The 23,280-nt window shown below is 42.1% G+C and overlaps 1 protein-coding gene across 3 annotated transcripts in view; it reads right to left on the bottom strand.

Moving 5' to 3' along the window:
• The window catches only part of SLC16A1 (solute carrier family 16 member 1), a 38,091-nt gene extending 15,743 nt beyond the window's left edge, over nt 1-22,348 (bottom strand). Inside the window, exons 1-2 of one of the 3 annotated variants that reach the window (XM_080647567.1) lie at nt 21,431-21,589; nt 10,821-10,980 (exon numbers count right to left, since the gene is read on the bottom strand). The gene's annotated coding sequence lies outside the window, so the exon portion shown is untranslated. Of the gene's footprint in view, nt 1-10,820; nt 10,981-21,430; nt 21,777-22,130 lie in introns of those variants that run through there. The other 2 variants (XM_080647568.1, XM_080647566.1) reach the window with 2 other exon arrangements.
• Nucleotides 22,349-23,280: the final 932 nt, after the last annotated feature.

The raw sequence follows: 23,280 nt of genomic DNA, 5'->3' as shown, positions 1-23,280 counted from the left end.
CAGGGTTAAAGGTGTTTGTCATCTCAACCACAGCCTTGTGGAATTTTTGCAACCTCTTCATCCTTGGCAATTCCTTTTAAGTTATGAATGAACCTCTTGAGTGTTTTCTAACATATGCCATTCATACATTCCTTGGTGACATCACCCCGACCCCGAAGCAAGGTTCTTGATGCAGTTATAGATGTAATCCTTCCAGCAGTGCTGTCTTCCTCAGTTGCAGCAATAGCCTGAGCAAACAGTCTTCAGGTAGTCGACTTTAAACACTGCTGTAACTCCTTGGTCCACTGTTGGATCAAAGGGATGGTGTTCAGAGGAAGAAATACCACTTGATATTGGGATGAAGATTTCCAATAGAAGGAGGATGCCTGGGAGCATTCTCAACAATAAGCAAAATCTTGAAAAGTATTTTATTCTCCAAACAGTACTTCTTCATTTCCCTGGTATAGCAATTCGAAAGGGCATCTTGGAGAGAAGCTGGGTCTCCCATGATTTCTTACTGCTCCTGTAGTATGCTGGCAGTGTGCACTTACTGATATGCTTGAAGGCCCTGGGGTTCTCAATGTGCCAGATGACAAAGGGTTTCATGTGGAACCTGAAACACTGCCCCCAAGCAAGACTGCTATCCTACCCCTACACGCCTTCAAATCTGGCACTGACTTGGGTTCCTTATGGATGAAAGCCCTTTTAGGCATCTGTTTCCAGAATAGGGAGGTTTCAGCCATATTGAATATTTGTTCTGGCAAGTAATTTTCCTCCAAATCAGCTTATCTCAAGTTTCCAAAAATTCCTCGGCTACTTTCACTTCAACAGTCACTTTCACATTATGGAAGGAATAACGATTCTTGAATTGTTTAAACCACCCAGAACTAGCAGTAAATTCAACACTGTAGTCCAGCCTTTTTTTCCAACATCACAAACAAAATTTTTGCTTTGGCCATAACTGTCATGGTACTGAGAGGGATACATTTCTGTGTCTGGTCTTCAATCCAGGTTATTAGAAGTTTCTCCTTGTCTGATATAGGTCCTTCTCGAATTTTCTCTTAGTCTCATTGCCTTTGATGAAGCAGATCCTTCAACTGTTTCTATCACTTTGTTGTCTTTCTTCAAGATTGTAGCTATGCTGAAATGGGACATGCCTGACTGGTGAGCAATAACCATCACTGATTTCCCACCTTCTAGTCCTTAATTACTTGGCCTCTTACTGGCAACATTAGCAGTGGACTCCATACACTTAGGGGCCATGATGAACAAAATAACATGAGATTAAATAACACAAGATAAAATGATACAATTTAGAAATGCAGCAAACTAGATGTATCATGCTGCTGCAGGCTAAACATGCATACTGGTTTATAGCAAACTTCATTTTTTTTTAAGTAGAAAGAGAATGCTCAAAAATAACATTAAGAAGTAGTATAGTAAATACAGTTGACCCTTGAACCGATAAACAGATATAAACAGATATTTTTTAATTGACCCGTGTAGTTCAAACCCAAGTTGTTCAAGAATCAACTCCACAGTTGAGAATCTGTAAGTGCAGGGCTAACTGTAGTTATACTTAGATTTTTCGACTATGTGGGAGGTTGGTCAAGAGTAAACTGTACATAAACTAGTAACATAGCTGTTTATTATCAAGTACTATGCATAACTAACTTTATGTGGTATACTTTTATACGGCTGGCAGATCAGATTTGTTAACCCCAGTTCACCAAACATATGCGCAATGTGCTACAACCTTACGATGACTATGATGTTACTAGGTAATAGGAATTTTTCAGCTCCATTATAATCTTACTAGAGGCCTGGTGCACGAGGGAGGGGGGTCCCTCAGCCTGGCCTGTGCCCTCTCCCAGTCCGGGAGCCCTCGGGGGATGTCTGACTGCTGGCTTAGGCCCGCTCCCTGCAGTCAGGAGAGGCTCCTGCCACCACCGCTGCACTCGCCAGCCGTGAGCCCAACTTCTGGCTGAATGGCGCTACCCCTGTGGGAGCACATTGACCACCGGGGGGCAGCTCCTGCATTGAATGTCTACCCCCTGGTGTCCAGTGCGTGTCATAGCGACCGGTCATTCCACCATTCAGTCGATTTGCATATTAGGGTTTTATTCTATAGGATAGGACCACTGTCATATCTGCAGTCTGTCAATGACTGAAATGTCTTTATGTGGCACATGACCATATCCTATCTAATAAAGTGGTAATATGCAAATTGACCGTCACTCCAACACACAAGATGGCCACCACAAGATGGCCAGCAGGGGAGGGTAGTTGGGGACGAACAGGCCTGCAGGGGAGGGAAGTTGGGAGGGACCAGGCCTGAAAGGGAGGGCAGTTGGAGGGGGACAAGGCCTGCAGGGGAGGGCAGTTGTGGGGGACCAGGCCAGCAGGGGAGGGCAGTTAGGGGCAATCGGGCCAGCAGGGGAGCAGTTAGGCATCAATCAGGCTGGCAGGGGAGTGGTTAGGGGGTGATCAGGCTGGCAGGCAGAAGTGGTTAGGGGCAATCAGGCAGGCAGGTGAGCAGTTGGGAGCCAGCAGTCCTGGATTGTGAGAGGGATGTCCCAGATTGGAGAGGGTGCAGGCTGGGCTGAGGGACACCGCTCCCCACCCCCCCACACAAATTTCATGCACCAGGCCTCTAATACAAACATAAGATGGCTGATGAAAAGCTGAAGTCCCTAGGGGAACAGAGAATATAGAAGAAATTTATTTACTCTTAAAACAAGTTTAATCAGTATGAGTAGACATTTCCAAGTAATTGCTAACCTCACTGGAAATGCAGATCGATTGTCAAAAAAGTACTGTTTGCATAGTCAGAACTGCTGGCTTGTCCTGATTACAGGCACTTGGCCCATTGGAGTATCCTTAAGCTTGTTCCCTATGTGACAACAATGTCACAACCTAAAATAATATTATTTTCCTTGGAACTATAGTCTAGGTGAGTAAGCTTTATTCCTAGTATGCATATCAGTATATTACAAATCATTACCAAGAGTTCATAATTTACCTTAGGCTTTCACTATTGGTATTACACATTACAGGTTTGGATATATTTATAATGATATGGATCCACCTGTATAGTATCATGAGTGGTTTAGAGAGAAAGCAAGGGAGAGGGAGAAAGAGAATCATCAATGTGAGAGTAGAACATGGATCGGCTGCCTCTTGCAGGATGGAGCATGCAGCCCAAGCTTGTGGCCTGACCAGAATGGAACCAATGACCTTTTGGTGCACAGGTGAATACCCAACCAACTTACCCATACCAGCCAGAGCTGGCCAGTACATTTTTAAACCAATCAAACAAAATTTATTTCTGTCAACAGCCACACCTCATTTGCATTGAAATAAATGTGTTGATAAACATTCCTGTGATAACTATCTCACTTTCTAAACCTAATTCTAACGTAGAAAATAGATTCCTGGTCAGGGCACATGCCCGGGTTGCAGGCTTACTCCCCAGTGGGGGCCATGCAGGAAGTAGCTGATCGATAATTCTCTTTCATCATTGATGTTTCTCTCGCTCACAAATCAATAATAAAACTGTATATATAATAAAAAAGAGAAAAGGATAAGCAGAAGACCTCAGCCATTTATTTTTAGAAGAGATGATTTTTAGGTATGGGTACATCTGAATCTGAAAATCTGGAGAATAATTCCCTTAAAAATATAACCCAGTTTAAAGATTAAAGATCTCTGTCCTTGGATTCAGGTGGGACAAAAATATTTATATGTTGAAACTTCCTAAAATTTCTCTTATAATAAAAAAGCTAACAGCTCAGTTCTGCTAAGGGAGACAGTCTGGATTCTAAAATTATATTAAATAGAACTATTCCAGGCATCAATTTTATGAGTTTTCCCTTCATCTAAGTATGAATAAAGAGAAAAGCACTTGAAATTTTTCAATCAAAGAGCCACTAAAAAGATTAATTCACCTCAGAATGTTTACACATAGAGGGAGACACCCACACACACACACACACGGTAGAGCTATTTAACACGTCAAACAGACTCAATCAGCTAATACGTGCTGGACGTGATTAAACCTTGAGCTTAGCTGCCAGCTATGATTTGTCCCAGTTAGTTAAAGCAGTAACAGTTTTTAGTCACTAAGACTTGCCTCATCAAGTTCATAATACCTTATTCCATAGTGTCAAAATTAGATTTAAAACTTCAAACAGCTTTAAAGATTCAGAAGCAAACAAGAATAAGAGCATCTGAATTTTGAAAAAACAAAACACACACACACACACACACACACACACACACACACACACAAAACAAAAACACTTCAAAAAACCAGACATGGATTCAACACAATTCTGCCACCATCTGACAAATGGCTGTCCTTAATAACTTCAAAATTCTGAGGGTATGTAATAGGGAAAAAAATGTGTAATATCATTATCTAAACATATTTTCTTTTAAAGTTGACCAAATCTCAGCTATAAACAAAAGGGTTCATTCAAGAAGTAAATTATGACAGCAGGTCCCTTTGTACAGTATTCAAAGTCCAATGAGAAGAGGCAGTCCTCAAGTCCAGAGGCTAAGAGATTAAACTTTAAGATTTTAATCCTCACAATGAGCACAGTGGCCTTTCTATTAGAGTAGCTATGTATTTTATGGGGAGATTAAAAAAACAACTGATGACAAAGTTCATCAATTTGCCTCATAAAAGTACAATGGGAAACAATAACCCTAACTTTCCTTGGCAATGATGGTGGTGACAGGAACCATCTTTAGAGAATATAATTTCTCTCTTTTTCTCATAACTCAGGAATTGTCCAAATAAACTAATCCGGAAAGTCAAAGTTGTGCTCCATACCCACCCACTCCCCCCCCCGCCCCCATGTTCTACCCATTCAGGGACAAGGCCCTGTGAACATGAGAATCATGACAGATCTGGGCAATGCTTCTACAAGCCAAGGAATGCCAAGACTGCCAGCAAACGACCAGAAGCTAGGAAAGAGGCCTGGACAGATCTTTATCCAGCCCTCAGAAGGAACAAACCCTGCTGAAACCTTTATCTCCGATTTCTAGCCTCCAGAACTGTGAGATAATAAATATCTGTGGTTTAAGCAGGGAAGAGGGGGGAGGCAAAAAGTATCTAAAATCAATAATCTTAAAAGAATTTGTTTCTAAGTATATACCAGTTTTTGGTTTGAAATTCACTTGGAAACATTTAAATCCAGAAAGACCCATTTACTGAAGCTATTTCTGCTCAAGTAGCAAGTCTACTCTGCTTTATAACTGGCAGCTTCATGGCTTCAGAACCACCTCCCCAAGGTAGATTCCGAGATTCAAGGTCCAAGGAACCTTACTTTCTTTCATTTTGAAACTGATTAGAGTGAAGAAAAAAAATTTTTTAAAACCAACCAACCAAACAAACAAACCAGAAAACACCAGTGAAAGAAGAAATAGAACTACTGTAGCTGGCTAGCCAATAAGCAGTTATGAAATGTAGAGTTTGATCAAACTGTATATAAACATAAAAATATGTAAACCTGGCTCTACAAACTTCCAACTGTTTGTATCTCCCTTATCATTCTGATCAAACCCAACACACATAACAAGAATTCAAATATACTGTATTATCCTTGAACTTAACAGTTTGCTTACCAGAATGTTTAAAACAGGATTTTGGGTATATCTTTCAGACTATATGAAAATTGATTCTGGATCTTATTTTTATTTAGCTGATATTTATAATCCTTAAAGACATCATTATTTTATTTTATTATTTTTTTTAGGATTGCAAATTATTTATTTTTATTTTTTTTATTAAAGTATTATATGTGTACATATCTTACCATTGCCCCCCCCACCCCACTCCCATACATGCCCTCACCCCCCAATGTTTTGCATCCGTTGGTTACTCTTATATGCATGCATATAAGTCCTTCAGTTGATCTCTTATTTCCCCCACCTCTCCCTAACCTTACCGCTGTAATTTGACAGTCTGTTTGATGCTTTACTGCCTCTGTATCTATCTTTTTGTTCATCAGTTTATAATGTTTTTCATTATCCCCAAATGAGTGAGATCATGTGGTATTTTTCTTTCATTGACTGGCTTATTTCACTTAGCATAATGTTCTCTAATTCCATCCAGGTGCCTACAAATGGTAGTAATTCCTTCTTTTTTATGGCAGCATAGTATTCCATTGTGTAGATGTACCATAGTTTTGTTGAAAGACATCATTATTTTAGTTACTACTAATTTCCAGTTTTTTTATTATTTACATGGGCAGACAATCCTACCAGTAAATGATAAAGTATATTTCTTTTTAAGACAACAGATCTCAAAGTTTTTGGTCTACAGTTACCTTAAGCAGATATGAAATTGGAAAAGGATGTATTTTAATAGTTTGTTTTTTTTTAAAGTTAAATGAATGTTTTAATAAATGTTACCAACAGACACAAATTTAATCCAACTGGAGTATCTATTGTAATTTACAAAATGTTATTTTAACCTGGCAACATTAGCCCATTCAAGAGATATAGTCAAATGAAAATATGTATTTTAATTTTAAACTCATTCAAGGTGCGGTAGATTATTGTAGGGATTATTTTAAAGAAGGGGCTGAATGTTCATGTGTGAAGTAAATTAAATGAGAGAATTAGCATTAGTTAAGTATGTGAACAATATGGTTGGTTTCTGTGATGACTTTCCCATTTATTATCAGTAATTTCATTCTTTTATCCATGCATATTTTAAATAACTCATAGAACAGACTTGTTTAACACCACTCTGTTCTCAGTGGTATGGTAGATGATATTAATACACCAGTGAAAAATATATGCATTTCTTGCTCTCCTTGAGCTTACAACTTACATGGAGAAACAGTTCCTTCCTTTTTAATAGTTTTTTCAGATAATTGTGGATATTCTTCTTTGATACCGCACTAAAACTTGACAAGTAATTGTTTCTTAATGATTAGTTACAAGGACTCCAGTCCCAAAGTCTTCAGGTCCTGGAGTGGTCCATAACCACACTTTGAAAATGGCTGTTGTGCCCAGCCAGTGTGGCTCAGTGGTTGAGCATCGACCTATGAACCAGGAGGTCACAGTTCGATTCCCGGTCGGGGCACATGCCTGGGTTGCAAGCTTGACCCCACTGGGGGTCGTGCAGGAGGCAGCTGATCGATGATTCTCTCTCATCACTGATGTTTCTCTCCCTCCCTCTCTCCCCCTTACTCTCTGAAATCAATAAAAATATATTTTTCAAAAATGCCTGTTGTTTTAAACCATTAACTCTATGTGATCTAAAAAGTGACTAAAAAGTGACTAAAAAGTGACTAGGATATATTAATTACAGAAAAGGCGGATGCATATGAATATGGGAAAGGGTGGTAAGAGATGGTACAGAATGGACTAAGTCTTAAGTCTATTTAAACTACATACATGTGTATTTAATAGTTGGATAAAAATTGTAAAGATTTGTATAACTGCTATTATAAAACAAAATAACTAATATTTCCTTTCCTTTAATAAGAGTTCCCTGTAGTCCTCCTCACATTTTCTTTTTTTAAAAAAATATATTTTATTGATTTTTTACAGAGAGGAAGAGAGAGGGATAGAGAGTTAGAAACATCAATCAGCTGCCTCTTGCACACCCCCTACTGGGGATGTGCCCACAACCAAGGTACATGCCCTTGACCGGAATCAAACCTGGGACCCTTCAGTCCACAGGCCGACGCTCTATCCACTAAGCCAAACCAGTTAGGGCCCTCCTCACATTTTCTTGTTGTCCTAAATACCATATGTATTCTTAAAGAGTATTTTCTACCCAAACCAGGAATTTGTTCAAAGTTTTTCCCAACCACAAAGCTCACAATACATACTTGTCAGGAGCTCCAAGCACCATGAAACAGATGAAAACTAACATTTGTAACCATCCTCATTTCTGCTGTGATTTAGAAAAGGACACTCTGTTTCAAGTAAATATATCATGTGCTAAAGGACAGGTGATGAAATGGAGGGTGTTTGTTAGATCTCAGGGCCCTTTCACCACCTAATATAAGACAGACAGGTTTCGGAGGTGGAGGTTGGAGGGTTCTCCAACATAAGCTACTAATACCCCCCAATTCCAGCTTTTCTACCACCTCTGTCCACTGCAGTGTTCTGTACAGATTGTTAAAGTATGACACTTTTCTTTTTTTCTACCTTGTGAACTGCTTTCTATGTAGGACCTTTGCTAAATATCAGTCAGCTACTTTTGTTTAGATGAGCAAAGCCAATTTGCCAATAACATGGAGATATGTGGGCATAAAGACCCAACACTGAGAAAGATTACCAAAGGATGAAATTTAGTGCCACTGCCAAATGACATGTATCAGAAATACTCCTGGCTTGTTTGATGAAATAGGTTAAGTTTTCCTACAGGGCATCACTTTTATATCAATACTGGAGGCCTGGAGCATGAAATTTGTGCATGGGGGCGGGGGGGGGGGGGTGTTGAGGAGTCCTCTCAGCTAAGCCTGCACCCTCTCCAATCCGGGACCCCTAAGACATCCCTCTCACAATCTGGGACCACTGGCTCCTAACTGCTCACCTGCCTGATCACCCCTAAATGCCCTCCCTGCCAGCCTGATCACCCCTAACCACCTCTGCCTGCTGGCCTGAATGCCCCTAACTGCCCCCCCTCCCCACGCCTGGTCACCCCATGCAGCCTGCTCTTCAGTCATTTGGTCGTCCCTCACTAACCCCCCTGCCAGCCTGGTTGCTCCACGCAGACTGCTGGTCGTTACTGTTACTGTGACGGTGTCCTGGACAATTTGCATATTCCTCTAATATTAGTATAGACTAGTGGCCCAGTACATGGATTTGTGCACATTGAAAGGAAATTAATTAGAAGAAATATTTTAACATCAACAACATAACCTATGGCCGAAGGTGGAATCGCATGGCCCCGTGAGGAATCAGGTTCCCTCCTCTCTGGTTCTGGGGTGCATCACCTGAGAACCGCAACTGCCAAGTCACCGCAGCTCGGCAACTCTTGCGTTGAGCATCTGCCCCCTGGTGATTAGTGTGCATCATACATACCAGCCAGTCAGTCCCTTAGCCATATATAGATATCTGTATAGATATCTATACAGATATAGATATAGATATAGATATAGATATCAATGTATCAGTAGTTAGAGCTGCTTCTGCTATTCATGAACAAAGCCAGGCAAGCTACTTCAATGAATGACAAACATGGGAGACTTTGGCTATTTACAACTAAATCCCATAAAAGAATACAGAATGCCCAAGACTTAATAGGTAAGAATTACTCTTGTTTATATTTCTGTTTGATGCACAATTCCAATGAATTTATATTAACTTTAATACTCTACAATAGCCCTATATGTTGCTATTGTGACATTTTACAAATGTCAATCCTAATTTTCTTGTTTTAGAAATGAAGATTAAAGTTTTATAAGTAATATAGAGAAATGATAAAGCTGATCATATTTACAAATGGTCAAACTAATATGCAAACTTAAGGTAGTGAAAACATATGCACATATGTGTGTATATATTATATATGCATGTATATATATTTATTTAATCCTCTTTTGTCAATCTCAGCCAGTCATATTCAATAAGAATCTGTAACAAACACTTAAAAAATATATATACATATACATACATACATACATACATATATATATATATATTGATTTAGGAGAGGAAGAGAGAGATAGAAACACTGAGAAAGAGAGAGATATAAATGATGATAGAGAATCATTGATCAGCTACTTTCTGCATGCCCCACATTAGGGATCCAGCCCATGTGTGGGCATATGTCCTGACCAGGAATTGAACCATGACCTCCTGGTTCATAGGTCGATGCTCAAGTACTGAGCCATGCCAGCTAGACTGTAACAAACACTCTTAATTCTTCTTGTAAAACAATGATTTTGGGCATCTATTCATTCAAATATGTATGATTTTATACAAAGGCATAGAAGGGACAAGTATGGTCCCAGTAATATGCAGGAACTTTCAATTCAGGTTCTGATTTTCCTGATGGTTAGTTTTAATATTTCATTAATGTCTCTTAAATTCCAACAAAAATATTTCTCCTGCCCTGGCTTGTGTCTCAGTGGTAGAGCATCGGCCTATGCACCAAAGGGTCATGGGTTCGATTCCTGATCAAGGGCACGTACCTGGGTTGTGTTCCCCAGCCTTGGTCAGGATGTGTGTGGGAGGCAGCCAATTAATGTCTCTCACATCAATGTTTCTCTCTCTCACTTCCCCCCTCCTTCCATTCTCTCTAAAAATCAATAGAAAAAGTATTCTCAGGTGAGGATTAACAAAATATATATATTTTTTTTCCCGTTAGTAATTCAACTTGAAGATCATGATTTCATGAAAAAATTATGAAATACCTGTTAAACTGTTTATTATAAAGATATTTGAAGAAACTAGCAACTATTTTTACTTCAGCTGACAATCGTCGAAACATGAGAACAGAGTTTAGTGAAGAAACCCAAGTTAGTATCTTTTATTACTAGGGTTATAGCCCCATATCTCAGAGTAAGTAGACTTAAGGGAAAATAGCATGAAAAACATAAATCTCCAGTTTAATTTTGCTCCTAGTGAATTAGGACTTAAAAATAAAAAAAGGAAGTCCAAGAGCTATTAAACACAACACCCAAGATGAAAAGTAATATTCTTATAGTAGCAGATTAATTATCTATTTTTGTCTAGAAGTTGGAAGGTATGTGTGTCAATTCCAGGTTATATTCTGGAATACCTGTATCTGTTCTGTTTCTGAAAAAAACATATTGCACAAATCAAAACCTAAGTGGGCCATTTCAAATGATGAATACATGACCTACCTTATTCCAGAATCTAAAGAAACGGAGTGGCTGGGTTAAATTGACAAATAGATGTGTTGTTAGGATTGTGCTCTTTATATTACTTTGAGTATAAATGAGTATTTGAATATAACAGGTGGTATTTCTGCTAGAATCTACTTCTCTTCCAGTATTCTGAAGCCTAATGGGGAAAATAAGAAGATTACAATTCATTAAAAGATGGAACAACAAAGAAAGCCTTTTATTTTCTTGCAAAAAATCTGATTTAAACAATTCACTCATAGAAAAAATTAACTCTATACTTAGTTTCACATAAAAAATATATTAAGTTTTGAGGACTAGAGACAACATAGTGATATACATTTTATAAATACACTAGAGACCCAGGGCAGGAATCGTGCACAGGTGGGGTCCAGCCAGGCTGGTCCGGCCCCAATCAGCGGATTGGGGCTGGGCCTGTCGGGAGGAGGAGACGAGACGATCAGGGCTGGGCCAGCTGGGGGGAGGGGCTGTGGGCGGTGGGCTGGCTGGCCCTGCTCCCTGATCCTGCTGGTTCGCTGGCCACAGTGGGCGTCATAGCGACTAGTCGTTCTGGTTGTTCTGGTTGCTGGCTTTTTGTATATATAGATAATTACAAGTACAGTAGGTCCTCAGGTTACATCCAAGATCTGTTCCTACGGCGTGACGTAACAAGTCATAAAGAACCCACCACCTACATAAGCACCTACGTCACTCACATGGAGCACATACACAGCAGTAATGAAGTGAAACAGTAAAAAAATTTAAAAGAAAGATAACAATTCCTGACCTTGTGTAAATTAATAATAAAAACATAAAGCACATATGTACATATGTCGAAATGATGGAACTTTTTTTTTAAATAAATAAATGGGAGATGGCGACGTAACCCTGAAACGACATACATGGAGTCCGACATAACCCAAGGACTGCCTGTACTCTTTACAAACAAGTATTGACTGTTATGACAGAGGAAGTATAGGTTCCTATGGGAAAAAAATATTGTGTTGTGTAGGTGTGAGAAGACACCCAATTTAGTATGTATAGAAGTGATCTGAGTAGGCCTTTTGGAGCAAAAGCTATTTAGCCTGAGACTTGAAGGATAAACAAGAGCTAGGTAGGCCACAGAGTGATGGTGGAAAGAGCATTCCCAGACACAAGTCCTGAGCTACAGAGTACAGGGTGCATTGGAAAACCTGAAAGAATTTTACCAAAGCTAAAGAGGGAGCAGAGAGAATGGGGTGAGATGGGAAGTTGGATCAATAGACACTATGAGTTAGTGGAAAGCCTTAAAAGTATTTTAAGAAGCCACTCTGGTCTTAAATCTAATCGAAAGCAGTTTATGGGTTGTAAGTGGGGCTGGAGTCAGCATGCTCAGGTTTTGCATTTTTGGAACATCACTCTTTATACAATGTGGAGAATGGGTTGGAGGGAGGCTGTTGGAGTGTTGTAAGACCATAGTGATAGGTAAGATGGACGGTAGTGGAAGAATGGAAGAGAGAGGAAACAGGATTCAGTGGTGGACGGGAAGTGGGAGACTGGGGAAACTAGGAGTTAAATCTCCCAGCCCTGGCTAGGTAGCTCAGTTGGTTAGAGCATCGTCCAGGTATGTCAAGATCGTGTGTTCAGTCAGGGCACAAACAAGAATCAACCAATGAATGCATAAATAAGTGAAACAGCAAATTGATGTTTCTCTTTTTCCCTTCCTTGCTCTCAAATCAATAAAAATTAGAAAAGAAATCTCTCAGGTTTCTAGCTTGAACAAATAGTTTATGAGTTTATTAGGTGGTATTTGTCTCCATTTAACCAACGGGACATTAAGAAGTTCTGTGACTAGCCCAGGGCTGCTCAGCTTCTAAGGCTTGGAAATAAAACTCAAATCCATTCCTGTTCTCTGTTTTTGTTGATGTTATTGATAGTGATGTTTTTTCTTCTTTTTTCCTTCCAAACAATTCATAATGGCAAATTTCAAGCACAACTGAGAGCCACTACCTGTTTCATCCATACTCCTACCTACTCAACCCTCCCTCAACGCCTACTGGATTATTGTAAAGCAAATCCTATTTCATCTACAAATATTTCAGTATATCTCTAAAAGATATGACTATTTAAAAAATCCTAACAACCATAATACCATTATCCCACCTTTAAAAATTAGCATCACCAAATAAACAGGCGATGTTCAAATTTTCCTAAATTGTTTTTAAATAATTGGTTTGTTTTTATTTGGGATACAAACAAAGTCACACATTACATTTGGTTGGTATATCTTTTAATCTACTAGTAAAGGTTCCTCCTTTCTCTATTTTCCTCATAATTTATTTGTTGAAGGAAACAGGTTATTTTTCCTGCAGTTTCCCTCATTCTGGATTTTGTTGAATGTGTCCTTCTGGTATAGTTTTAACATGTCCTAGTTTAGCATGTCCTCCTATCCCCTGTATTTCGTACAGATTGGTAGCTAGATTGAAGGCTTTGAGCATGCTTAGATCAGTTCAGCTTTGATTTCTTGAGAGAAGGGATGGTGTGGGGAAGAGGGCAAAGATAATTCATAGGTGGTGGTATGTATTTCTATCACACGGTGTGGGCATATGATGTTTGTATTAACATCATTCTGTTGTATCAAAGCCCTAGTTCCATTATTTTATTAGTGGTTTGCAAATGGCAATAATTTAATTGTGCCTTTAATTTTTTAAAAATATATTTTATTGATTTTTTACAGAGAGGAAGGGAGAGGGATAGAGAGTTAGAAACATCAATGAGAAACATTGATGAGCTGCCTCCTGCACACCCCCCACTGGGGATATGCCCGAAACCAAGGTACATGCCCTTGACCAGAATCGAACCTGGGACCCTTTAGTCCGCAGGCCGACACTCTACCCACTGAGCCAAACTGGTTAGGGCATAATTTTAACATTTCTTCTTACTTGGTTAACTAGAATGACTTAATAAAGAGGAAGGGCAAATTAAAGTTTGTGTGCTTTAATGCAAATGATTGAGACCCTTATTTTTGGGAAAAATCTCTAGCTGTAACCAGATTACAGATTTTAAATTCCTTGAAGATAGGGATTGACTCCTCTTTTATTTTTTTTTAAATAAATCTTTATTGTTCAGATTATTTCAATTGTTCCTCTTTTTTCCCCCCATAGCTCCCCTCCACCCGGTTCCCACCCCACCCTCTGCCCTTACCCCCCTCCCCACTGTCCTTATCCCTGGGTGTATGATTTTTGTCCAGTCTCTTCCCGCACCCCCCATGAGAATTGTCAGTCCACTCCCTTTCTATGCCCCTGATTCTATTACATTCACCAGTTTATTCTATTCATCAGATTTTTTATTCACTTGATTTTTAGATTCACTTGTTGGTAGATATGTATTTGTTGTTCATAATTTTTATCTTTACCTTTTTCTTCTTCTTCCTCTTCTTAAAGAATACCTTTCAGCATTTCATATAATACTGGTTTGGTGGTGATGAACTCCTTTAGCTTTTTCTTATCTGTGAAGCTCTTTATCTGCCCTTCAATTCTGAATGATAGCTTTGCTGGGTAGAGTAATCTTGGTTGTAGGTTCTTGCTGTTCATCACTTTGAATATTTCTTGCCACTCCCATCTGACCTGCATAGTTTCTGTTGAGAAATCAGATGACAGTCATATGAGTGCTCCCTTGTAGGTAACTGTTTTTCTCTTGCTGCTTTTAATACTCTTTGTCTTTTGCTCTTGGCATTTTAATTATGATGTGTCTTGGTGTGGTCTTCTTTGGATTCCTTTTGTTTGGGGTTCTCTGCGCTTCCTGGACTTGTAAGTCTATTTCTTTCACCAGGTGGGAGAAGTTTTCGGTCATTGTTCCTTCAAATAGGTTTTCAGTATCTTGCTCTCTCTCTTCTTCTGGCACCCCCATAATTCTGATGTTGGTACGCTTGAAGTTGTCCAAGAGACTCCTTACACTATCTTCATATTTTTGGATTCTTTTTTCTTTTTTGGTTGGGTATTTTTTGCTTCTTTGCATTTCAAATCTTTGACTTGATTCTTGCGATCCTCTAGTCTGCTGTTGGATCTCTGTATATTATTTTTTATTTCAGTCAGTGTATGCTTAATTTCTAGTTGGTCCTTTTTCATATCCTTGAGGGTCTCACTAAATTTATTGGCCTTTTCTAGGAAATTCTTGAAAAACCTTATAACCGTGGTTTTGAATTCTATATCCAGTTGTTTGCTTTCCTCCATTTCTTTCATTTGTGACCTGTTTCTTTGTCTCCACATTTTGGCTGCTTCCCTGAGTTGATAGAGTGGCTTTGTGTGCTAGGTGTCCTACAGGGCCCAGTGGCTCAGCCTCCCCAGTTACCTGAGGTGAACACTCTTGGTGCACCCCTTTGTAGGCTGTGTTCACAGTCTTGTTGTAAGCCTTGATTGTTGATGGTATCAATGGGAGGAATTGACCTTCAGGCCAATTGGCTGTGAGGATCAGCTGTGTTTACGCTGGGAGAACTTCTGTGCTGGAGACACCCTTATGAGATAAGACTTGCAAAAGCCTCTGTGCTCAGCTTGGATGGGGCGGAGTCTCAGTGCGGAGCAGACAGCAATGGCTTCCTCAGCCCTGCCCTAATAGGTCCCTGTGTCTCAGTGTCCTGCGGTAATTGCTGCAAGCACCTCTGAGAGAAAGCTGCCCTCGAGTTTTGCCCGTTGCCCGACAGTCCAGTTTCTCCCCGAATGAGTCTGGATCCCTAGAGTCTCACCCGGAACTGGAGTTCAGAGCCTTCGGGAGCTTTTGTCACCTCCCGGATTGAAAAAGCCAGCCGCGTACTTAGTTGCCAGCCCTGTCCGCGCGTGCACGCCTCCGTACCTCTGCCTTCTGCAGCTCCTCTGAGTCTCGGTGTGCTTTTCTCTTTCCTTCTAGTTGTAGAATTTCCACTCAGCCAGCCTTCCTGTGGTTCTGGGTGATGTCCGTTTTGTCTTTTAGTTGTAGTTTTGAAATTGAAATTGTTGTGCGAGGCAGCAGTTTAGGTGTTTACCTATGCCGCCATCTTGGTTTCTCCTTGACTCCTCTTTTAAATGATCTTTTCCAATTACCTTAGGCATTTCAAACTTATATGTTGCTTCTGAAGGTCATTTTCTCTGTTCTCAACTTCCCTTTATAACCCAAACCTAGTCTTTTCTTCTGTCTACCATTCTTCCAAGCACCTGGCTTAAAACCTCAAAGTCATGTTAATACTTCTCCAGTGGGGTCCCTGCCCTACCAAATGCAATTAACCTCCAAACCATCTCCCCTTTGTTATCTCTTGTGTCCATTCCTGCCCCCTTTTTCATTCTTATTACTGTTACCCAGTTTAGGTTGCTGCCACGATTGGTGCAGTGGCGTTTTACCTGCCAACACTGCCATTCCCCTTCTCCAATCTGTATTGTACTATGCCGCCAGTTCTGACTTTGTCATTTCTTTATTAAAAACTCAGGGCTTTCTAGTGCTTACCACATTTAGTATTTGTCTGGATTGATTTAAGTCTGCTATAATTATGGCTTCAAGTTACCTTTTAAAGTTGTATACCTTTGTTTTTTCTTAAATTTGCCCTGGCAAATGAATATTTTATTCCATGCTCTTTCCCTGCAATTCCCCTCCCCCCCACTTTCTTTTTGATGGTAGGATTCATTTTATAATGGATCTGTATGGCAGGAAGACTAGCATAGGCCACAAGTTTGAGGCCTGGTATTGTGGATGAAAAAAGATTTCTGTGGAAAGTAACTTTGTAGGGTAATCTGATCATAAATTCCTAACTGGGCAGGTTATGGTCATGCCCCAAGTATATCACATTTTTAGTAAAAGGTTTTATCTTTGCCTTAAGCAAACCCTGTCCATTGTTTTGTGCTCAAACTCATAAAAATTCTCGACAGGTTTGGACATTTCTTACTTGACAGTATCATGCAGAGCAGTGATCAAAAGAGCAATAATGATCTTATGGAAATGGTGTTTCTCTTTGGGGGTCACAGTATACACCGTAACAGCATGAGTTCACATCTACTGAAGAGTGCCACTGATCATTTATGCAGAAGTAGGAAACAGCTCTGTTGGTTGCCGCCATTACCCTATTGCTAATCACAACAACTCATAATTTTGTTGAATCTGACTTGATTACAATGACTTAGCCTTTATATAAAGAAGAAATTCCTCAAAATATATAGGCATTATAAATTATATATTTGATCATTGATTGACACCCTATTGTGGGTGGAATTCAAGGAGTCTGTGAACTTGGTTGGGGTAAAAAATTACATTAAAAGATCTTTCAGTTAGCCTCTAAGTAAAGTTTAGAATTAATTTCAACTGTGAATGTAGGCAACAAACCATAGCAGCATTAGCAGTACCTGTGACTGTCACCTACAGAAAACATATTTTTATATCCTGATACAGTGGCTACAGCTATCTTGAAATTGTTTAATATGATCACTACTTCAAAATTACTGTAGACCTACTACAAGATCGTATCTGTTATTTTTAAAAGCCCTTAATATCCAATTAAAATCATTAGACAATTATACCTTTGTATTTTATTTTATGCATTTAAAAACATTATTCTGACAAGGACCCCATAGGTTTGAACAAACTGCAAAGGAATCTGTGGCAAAGAGCCCCAGAAGGACTCCTGCTCCTAACTCTTGTACTGATGTGCGAGTGAAGTTAACTAGAACCTGTGATGCAACACACACGGAATCATGTCACAGCCTTATGTAATCATGATGTCACAGGTTATGTAAATCTTTGGCCATTGACTTTTGTGTACTAAAATCATAGATTCTGATCTCACAAATGAGAGGGAACAAAATGCAAAGGAGAATATAAAAATTTTCACAAGTTCAGGCAGAATGATTTTCCTTTGTATTAAGGAACTACATGTTTATATAACTTAAACAAAAACAATGGGCATCTTCACTGACTTGGGGATCTTCTTGCCCTCTTTTGGGTACATCAGCAAATGTGCTTGAAATTGCTTCAAATCTTGTTTTCAACAGCTTGCTACATTAGATGCAGGCCTTTGTTTTGCTCAACTAGGGGAACCCTAAAGAGGTCGATGTACCTCAGGTTTGAAATAATTGCTCTGTAGATTAGAAATACACATTCCTATTATCAGTCTACCATGGTTGTGTGTAATGATGTTTGTATTTACTCTGTCACCTAGAAAACTACTTAATGGAGAAAATGGAAGAGGAGTAGTTGAACAATTACTGTAGTTTCCAAGAAAATAAAGCACTCATTTGAAAACTCATTTCAATAAAGGAACTGATAATTATCTCAATGACAGCATAGTCTTAATATTTATAAGTACTGTCAGCAATAAAAAAGACTAAGTTTAACTGTGGTGTATTTTGAGGTAATAATGCTGACTTCTTTTTGATACATCTTTAATGTCTATGAATATATTCTAAAAAAAATCTTTAAAAATAAAAAGTTGTAAATGATGGATAATGCTTTCATACTAGATCAGATATTTTCAACCCTTTTCATCTCATGGCACACATAAACTGATCACTAAAATTCTGTGGCACACCCAAAAAAATATTTTTGCTGATCTGACAAAAAATAGGTATAATTTTGATTCGTTCACACTACATGGTTATTGTTGTGTTGGCTGTTGCCCTTTTTTTAAAAAAATATATTTTATTGATTTTTTTACAGAGAGGAAGAGAGAGGGATAGAAAGTTAGAAACATCGATGAGAGAGACATCGATCAGCTGCCTCCTGCACGCCCCCCACTGGGGATGTGCCCGCAACTAAGGTACATGCCCTTGACCAGAATCGAACCTGGGACCCTTCAGTCCGCAGGCCGACGCTCTATCCACTGAGCCAAACCGGTTAGGGCTGCCCTTTTTTTATTTGACAATCTAAGGAAAAAGAGGTCAGTGCCCCTGACTAAATAGTCAGGTATTGCATGTTTTTATAAATTCTTGCAGCACACCAGTGTGCCTCTTGCGACACACTGGTTGAAAACTGCTGTACTAGACAAACAATACTCAATTTTAATACACTTTTGTGGTTTGTTACTAATCAAAGAAAACAACTTAGTTCTTTGTGATAATGAGGATCAAAGGTAGCATAATGACATTCAGATTCCTTCAAGGGATATTAATTAATAAACAATTACTATGCGTACAAGAATTTACTAGAAAAGGATAGAAGAAATAAATATTTCAAAATATGGTTTGAAAACTTTTAGAATGAGAATAAAGCTTTGAAAGGAAATCTTATATCGTAAGTCTCTCATAGTGCCTGGTAGCCAATAACAAATTGCTGAATACATAAAAATTCACAACTTTCTCGTCTGTTTTTTTCATACTCTTCATCTGCAACAAAAACAGAATGGCCATGTAGGCATTTACAGGGACTTAAATCTTGCATAGGAATGCAAATTATGAAGTGGATTGAAAACACAGTGGAAAAGAAGGACATAAGCTGGGAAAAGTTATTAACCAAAAATATCAATTTTTAGTGTGAAATAATTTATATCCATATTTGTAATTTTAGAGAAAGCTCAGGAATGCACATCTGATTCAATGGGATTCAAAACACATAATTCCCACCAAACCATTAACAAGATTTCAGAACTAAGATTACACATCACAAACTTTCCAACCTCAGTTTCCTAATCCTATCCTCCTATATCAGTGGTCGGCAAACTCATTAGTCAACAGAGTGGCAAACCGTGGCTCGTGAGCCACATGCGGTTTGCTGACCACTGTCCTATATAATAAAAGGCTAATATGCAAATCAACCGAACAGGGGAACAACCAGTCGCTATGACTCGCACTGACCACCAGGGGGCAGACGCTCAACGCAGGAGCTGCCCCATGGTGGTCAGTGCACTCAGCCAGAAGCCCTGGGCCCAGCTCAAGGCTGGTGAGCACAGCAGCAGTGGCAGGAGCCTCTCCTGACTCTATGGCAGTGCTAAGGATGTCCAACTGCAGGCTTAGGCCCGTCCCCCCAGAGGAGCCCCCCCCAGAGAAGCCCCCCCAGTGTACGAATTTCCTGCACTGGGCCTCTAGTCTGTAATATAAGGGAGCCTCACTGTTCATTAAGATCTTTTCCAGAGTTTATATTATTATATGCGTTACAACTGAAACACTAATCTGTTGGTTTCGTCCTATGGTGGTTTGACCTCTCCACCCTTTTTAATCTGTTTAGGTATGTTACAGCCTTTTGTGCTAAGCTTACAGCTGAACTTTTAAAACTATTCAGCTACTACAATCTCACAAAATGCCCTCCAGACTATAAATTTGCATATTTAACAAAAGTCACTGAAATCTGATGAAAGAACAGCATCTTTACTGTTAATTACTGAAGTATGTTCAACTTGTAAGTAATACCCACTAACTGTTTTAAGGGCTAGATGTCTTGAATTCTTTACCTATGTATGGCAATTTGAAGACAAATTGTACCCCAGGGTGTGAGAGTTGGATTTATAGGTACCATTTAATGCTTAACTAAAAAGCTGAAGATACATAGACTCCGCTTCACCTCACCGGGCTGTGAGCTAACATCAAAATTATTAATGCCTAATTCCTGCTCACAGTCTTTCCAAACTCTCACGCAATTCAGAGTTCACCCTATCACAACAGTCCAGTAGTTACTGATCCCACGTTCATTTTATCAGGGCATTGGCGCTGTACACATTTTTTTTTGAAACCAGACAACTTGAAAAAAAAATTTCCAAACCGGTTGTGACCAAGTAGCCTGTATACATGTTACTGCTATCAGTAGACGCCTAGTTTATAAGCAGATGCTGGAAACTCGGCTGAAGTAGGAAGACGTTTGTGAAGATGAATTAATTACAAACTAGTTTCAGCAACTGCTTGTCGCACCAAATAAATCGTGACAAAGAAACGAAACGTTAACATGCACGTGGAAGGAAAGGATGCACTTGGAACAAAAAGCGTGCCTCTGGCCCCATGTAACGCCATCCTTCAGGTTCCTCTCCACAGGGCCGCCCCGAGGGGCCCGAGCGCGCGGGCGCCGGGCGGCCGTCCTGCAGCCACAGGTTGAATGACAAAGAGCCCCGTCAGCACCGTCCCCTCGGCCAAGTCCACGCGAACCCCGCAGTCACGCCCTGGCTGCGGGCACCGCCGAGTCCCAAACCTCTACCGCAGGTCACCAGGTGGGACAAGGATTGGCGGGCCGCGGAGGCTGGGACGGGCATTCCACGAGTCCGAAATAACTCCCGCCCGCGTCCCTTTCCTGGGAGCAGCATGGGGCCAAGAGAGTCTGCAGGCACCACGTGAATCAGCCCCACGTCGTCCCTTTTTACAGATCAAAAGCATCTCTTACGGAGCCTCCTGAAGACGAGCGGGGCAGCCGCTTCCCCAAGGTCACCGGTACCACGACCCAACTTCTCGGCCAGGCCGGTGACCGGCACCTGACCGCGGAGCCGCAGCTCGGCTGGGAGGCGCTGTCCCCAGCGCCTCAAGGTCTCCTTCCCCAACCGCTCCGGGGCCACGCGGCTGCCCGCCGCCACGATGCCCCGCCGGGCCGCCTCCCTCCGCCGGAGACCAAATTCTCCGCTCCCCCGAGGCTGCCTCCGATCCGCAGAGGCAGCCAGGGCACCCCGGGGTCCGCGCCCAGCGCCCGGCCATGACCCAACTAACCGTTATGTGCGGCTCCGGCGGCGAGCGTGTGCGTGACGCGGCGGCGAGGCTAGAGTTCCGCGAGGCCCAGGGCCCGGTCGCGTCCTTCGCCCGCTCCCTCGTTGGCTCCCTCGGGCACCCACGCGGCCGACCGGTCACGTCGCCGCACGCCAGCACTTTTTGGGCTCGGCTGGCGAGGCGGCTTTATAACCTGCGGGGGGTTGGGGGGGGGGCCGGAGCATGCGCACAGGGGGCGGAGCCGGCCTTCCCAGCCACCGCCCCCTCCCCCCGGTACATCCACTCCAACAGCCGCGGGCGCCTCCACACACGCCCCGGCGCCGGCGCGCGCTCCCGTCCGCTCGCTCTCCCGCGCGCCGGCGCCCCCTCCTCGGCACGTGACCCGCAGCCCCGCGAGACCCGCGCGCCGCGGCCGGGTTCAACGGCGCCGACAGAGCCGCGCTGCCCGCCGAGCTAGTCGTTCCTCCACCGTCGGAGGAGTTCGTGGCGACCTACACGCGGCCTGGGCACGGACGTCGGCCTCACCCCCGGTGTCTGACGAAGAAATGGGAAAAGCCGCCAAGGACGGAGGCGGCGCGCCCCGGGGGCCCGACTCAGGTGTGGGGCGGGGGGAGAGGCGCGGGAAGGCGGCTGGACGTGGAGGGCCGGGCCGGGTTTGAATGGACGGGTGCACCTGGGGCCGGGGAGAGCCGAGGGCGGTTACCTGGCTGTGGTCTCGCTGGAGCGGAGTGACTCCGGGAAGTCATTCAAGCCCTCAGGGCCTGTTTCCTGTTCTCTGAAACGGCGGCCGACACAGAACCGACCTCATCGGGGCTGTGGTGGTTTTGACGAGAGAATTTATGGCGTTTTCTTACTACAGAGCCTGGTCTGTGGCATTCGATGAATGGTGGGTATTAAACACACAAGTCAGGAGAGCAGGGCGGGTCTGAGGGCGACCACACGGGCCCCAAGAGGGAGGAGGGTGTGTGTGCCTGGAACGTGGACGTATGAGAATGCAGAGGGGCCGAGTCTCTATGGACGCCGAGTGCTTGGGACAGAGTATAATTACAGCCGGCAGCTTCGAAGGGCAGATTATAGCCTTAGCCATTCACCTGAATTGTCCTCACAACCCCATGGGGCAGGCATTACTGGACCAGAATGGGGGCCTGGCCCGGAGCAGCCCCGCCTCTCCAGGAGAGCCTGCCGTGGGTGGGTGCTTGACTTGGTGCACGAAAGATGTCACAACATGAATCCAGGGGGTTTTGAGGGTCCCATTTACTAAAGCTGGGGGACAGCGAAGCGAGGAGGGGTCTAGGATGGAGGAAGCCGCAGGGGGATGCTCACTGCCAAGTGGGAGAAGAGGGGGCCTTGGAGAAAGGCTCAGGGGTTCAGCCCCCTGGTGGCAAGTCTCTGTGGGACCCTTGGAGTTTAGAGATGCACGCCTGTGGGGAAGGAGTTGGGGGAGGGAAAGGCCACCATGCGCCTGGTCCTTTGTTTTGAGGGCTTTATCTCTCTTGTTGGCGGGAATTTTAGGGGAGGTCTCGGGAGGGTTTCAGAATATTCATCAGTTTTCCAGGGGTGCTCTTTCAGGGTCCTGGTCTCTATTGACTGGTCAGCACCAGGGTCATTAATCATTGCAGCTGGTCCTGGCGTCTGGGTTTTGCTGCTTCTCTGGGCCTGGCGTTGAACTACAGCTGAGGCCTAGATGTCCTCTCTAGTGAGGTGACCTTCCGTATCTGATGCAAACTGCTCGGTCAGTTTGTTCCACTGTCTCAGTTTCCCCATTCTGCTTGCCGAGGGATTTTCCTAGCTTCTTACTTCTTACTTTCTCACTACTGCTATTTTACAAATAAGGAGCCTGAGGCTCAGAGGTT

Source organism: Plecotus auritus (assembly GCF_963455305.1).
Source record: "Plecotus auritus genome assembly, chromosome: 12".
In the NCBI taxonomy this organism is placed as follows: domain Eukaryota; kingdom Metazoa; phylum Chordata; class Mammalia; order Chiroptera; family Vespertilionidae; genus Plecotus; species Plecotus auritus.
This window is presented reverse-complemented; position numbering and strand designations above follow the sequence as displayed.